Raw genomic sequence first — 4,420 nt, 5'->3', positions numbered from 1 at the left:
CCTCTTGTCCCCTTTGTTGCCTCTTTGTTCCCAGCACTGCTGGTGGGTTGGGTGTGATGCTCCTTACACAACCTTTGGGGACTCCTGGCTTTTCCTTAAACAAAAGATTCTAGGAATAACAGAAACACTAAATTCTTCAATCATTCACAGGCTTTTTTTACTATCTTGGAAACTTTCCTGGGAAAGAAGCACAAATACTTGATCCTAGTTTGGATGAGCTTGTTTGCTTGAATGTGGACAGTCAGAGCCTTGGAATAATCAGATTTGCAGGCATTAATGTGCAATATCTTATCCAAGGGCACAGAGAGGGTCACTGTGGAGACAGCTGTAGCTTGGCTTGATGTTAGGGCTGTGCAGCTGCACCTTCCTGCTCTTTTCCTGGAAGTACTCACATCAGAGGGATGAGTTTAGGTTCTGTCCCCTCTTGGTTTGCTTGCCATTGTCACCCAAATCCTGCAACCCCCATGTCCCTTCTCACCTTCTGCCCAGGGCAGAAACTTAGGCTGGGTCCCTGGGCAGGCCTGAGGGAGCAGCTCTGTTATCCAGGACTGTGGAACATCCCACCCTCCTCCCAACCAAGGGAAACTGGATGTGCTGACAAAAGGCTTTTTGTGTCACCTGTGCACAGGTGAGGGGTCTCTGCTGCTCCATCTGCACTGGCAGTTCTGCTGGGGGAGCTGCTGTGCTGTGGGGTGATAAAACTCCTCAAAAACCAGATGCAAACCTTTCTACAAGCTGAGGTAGGAGCCAGAAAAAGCCTGTGCCTGAGGCTGGCAGAGCTGTGCTTTCCACAGTGTCCTGTGACTGCCCAGTGCTTCCCTGGGCAGGATTGTTCCAGAGGTTTCCCTCAGGGCTGCCTGCAGAGCACTAAACCAGGAAGCTGGGATTAGTGGGGGAAAAGCAATTTGGCTGCTCTAATTTGCCTTTCAAGCATTGTGTGGAGAAGTGACCCCAGAGTTTATGGTTGGCCTCTTGTTAAAGCAGGTCAGTCCTGGGTTCCTCCTAATGGATCTGTGAGTGTTTTTCAGTCAAGCTCTGCTAAAAGCTGCTCCCTGCCCATCCTGGTGCTAACAGCTCGATGGTGACACACAGCTCTCCTCTCCTGGGGCTCCCAGCTTCTTTCAGCACCTTCAGAATAGAGGCAAAGTTTCCTGTGCTCTCATGGCTTTACCTGAGCTCAGTTCCTCCAGCTGCTCCTTCCCAGCACACCTACAGGAGCTGCAAAGTTGAGCCCAAACTGTTCTCCCTGTGACAATTTGTGCCTGTGCAGCCCTTGTCTCTCTGGCACATGGGATTTGGAGCTTTGTGCCATGGGGAAATGTTCTTACAGCTCCCTGGCAGGACCCTGGAGCCAGGTGGGGATTGGACTCCTCTCTGCTACTGGTGACTCAACAAGAGGAAATTGCACATGGGAGGTGTAGGTTGGATATTTGGACAGAAAAAGGGTTGTCCAGCCCTGGCACAGCTGCCCAGGGCAGTGGTGAGTCCCCATCCCTGGAGGGATTGAAAGGTCACACGTGGATGTGGCACTTGGGGATGTGGTTTAGTGGTGGGATTTGCAGTGCTGGGGAGCAGTCCATGGTCTGAGAGGGCTTTTCCAGCCTCAGTGCTTGTGTGGTTCTGTGGCTTCTGGCCAGAGATCCCTCTTGGGGAAGCCTGGCTGGATTTGCCTGCTGGGTCACTGGGCAGGATGCAGCTCTTGTGCCAGCACAGCCCTGACTGCACAGCACATGCAGGGAAAGTGGCTGTGCCTCAGGATGGCTGGTGCAGCTCCAGGTATGGGAGACTCCAGTGATTTTCTCAGGAAATCCACTTTTACCCCTGGGCTGGGTCCTGGAGGATCCTTCCAGGTCAGGGACACGGGGAGCACGGGCAATCCTGCAGCATTTGGTGCCTTTGCCAAAGCCATGGCCACAGAGGGGTTTGCAGAGACTCAGCCCCTCTGCAGATGGAGACTTGAATGACAAATGACTCCTGCTCTTTCTCTGCCTCTCTCCAGGCCAAAGCTCAGCACTCCTGTCCCAGAGGAGCCCAATGAGATCCAGATGTCTCAGATGTAGCATTGGAACCTTTACGTAAGGCAGGATCTCATTTCTGGGTGTAGTTTGCACTGCACAGAGATGGAAACACATCCCAAGAACTCCCTGGGAAGAGCAGGACAGCCCAGCCCCAAACTGGGCTCAGGAATTCCTTGTCCCAGCCTGGCTGGTCATGCAGAGGAGCCATGGCCAGGAGTTGATCTGGCAGGAATCAGTGTCCAGGGTGACTCCCAGCACAAGGGGGATGGTTGAACCCCTGTTCCTGAGGCACAGAAGCTCTGAAATCCTGCTTTTCTGGAGGATTTCCCACCCTGGAGATGGATTGTCTCTCTCTAGATTGCAGCATTGGTAAAGAGTCTCTGGGCCACCTCCAGCCAAGGCAGGGTCTTGCCACACCTCACTCTGTTGTGACTTCATCAATAATTCTGGGATTCAGCCACAATTCCTGTGGTTCTGCAGCCCTGGTGAGTGCACAGGCTGCCCAGCTGGTCCCTAAGGATGGGCTCTCACACAGAAATATTGGCACAAACCACAGGTTTGAGACTACCTAAAACAGTTCAGGGAAACACTGCACAGTGCTATTATTGGTGGGGCCATTCCATGTGATAAAATCCAAAATCTAATCCCCAGACCTTCAGCACATACAATTTTGGGCAAAATTTCCAGGCACCACTGGAAAAAAAGTGTTCTTTACCTGAGCTGTGCCCAGGCTCAGGTGAAGAAAGTGGCAGCAGATGAACTAAAACAATTATTAAATCAAATCAAATCCCATTTGTTCCCTCAGTTTTCAGGCACTGACCAGAGGTGTGGGACCATCAGCACATTCCAGTGTTTCTGCTTTTTTACCACCAACAGAAGAGTTTGTCTCATCCTTTCCCTTGGTATTCCCTCCCATTCCTCAGCTGTGAGAGGCTCTGGGAAGATCCCAGGAATGCTGAGCTGGGAGCAGAAAAAAGCAGGACCAGGCTGGGCCAGAGTGCAGGTGAAGGACCAGGTCAGGGGGGAGTGGTAAGGGTGGGACAGGATCAGGATGTGGTGCTGGGGTGGAGGTGGGAGCAGTGGGGTGGAATGTATGGAGAGTGAAAGGGATAAAATCTCCAAAGCAGAGGAGGATTTGGTTTTACTGCCTTTGCTTTCACAGGCTGTGATTATGAGCCAGAATCCACAGGGATCAGAGCCCTATTCCCCATTCTGGGAAATGGCCTCACAGGCCAGGGCTGACCCTGCTGCTCCAGCACCCACCTGCACTTCAGCTCTGTGAACTCCCACTCTCCTCTGGGCTGAACTCAGCTCCACACGTACAGCTTGATTCCAGGCAACTAATTAAGTTTTAATTAAGATGAGGAATTCTGGTGAGGTCCAGGTCTGAAATGCATCCAGGCTCCTCGTGTGACAGCGTGTGAGAGCAGCCAAGGCTGCAGCTGTTGGGATGGATCTCAGTGATGATGGAGATCAGATGCTGCCAGGGCTGCTCTGACAGACCTGGGGGGGTTCACCTGGGGAAGGATCCAGGGAGACCTCAGAGAGCTGGACAGGGAGAAGGGGTGGAGGGACAGGACACAGGGAATGGCTTCCCACTGCCAGAGAGCAGGGCTGGATGGGATAGTGGGGAGGAATTCATTGCTGTGAGGGTGGCAGGCCCTGGCACAGGGTGCCCAGAGAAGCTGTGGCTGCCCCTGGATCCCTGGCAGTGCCCAAGGCCAGGCTGGATGGGGCTGGGAGCAGCCTGGGACAGTGGAAGGTGTCCCTGCCATGGAGCTGGATGAGCTTTAAGGTCCCTTTTATCACAGCAAGGCAAAGGCTGGTGAAAATCCTACCTGTGGCACTTTTAATTTACCATAATTTTGACCTTTCTAGAAGCAGCCATGACGAGCTGAACACTGGAGGAGTTTGGCTGCACTTCATGGCTTTATTTGCTATTATAACATGGCTTAGAAAGACTTTCCATCGATTCAGCTCCCTCCCCTCCTCTGTGAAAGCCACTGGAAGGACCTTCCATGCCCTGCTCCCTGCAGGTGCCCCTCTGGGTGCCCCAGGGCTGCTGGGGAATCCCCACAGTCCTTCCTCTGCTATTTCCAGTCCATCCTCGCATCCTGAGCACAAAGGAAGGAGAAAAAAGGTGAGTTTTGGGGGGAATAAAAGGCCAAGGCAGCCCCGTGTCGGGGCGAGGGAGTGTGCAAAGCTTTGAATCCTCTGGCTCCGTGTTTGTGCCGCGCTCCCGGGACAGGGGAGAGCTGAGCGAGTTCAGGAGCAGAGCGCTCGTGTTGTTTCTGGCACAGAGTTCCCAGCCCTGTGAGTCCCTCCAGAACGCCACAAACCTCCCGGGTGGGCTGGGAGACCCTCGGGGATGGTCAGCTCCAGCAGGGAGCGCTGGGGCGGCT

The sequence above is a fragment of the Erithacus rubecula genome (assembly GCF_903797595.1).
Source record: "Erithacus rubecula genome assembly, chromosome: 10".
In the NCBI taxonomy this organism is placed as follows: Eukaryota; Metazoa; Chordata; class Aves; order Passeriformes; family Muscicapidae; genus Erithacus; species Erithacus rubecula.
Note: the sequence above shows the minus strand (reverse complement) of the source record.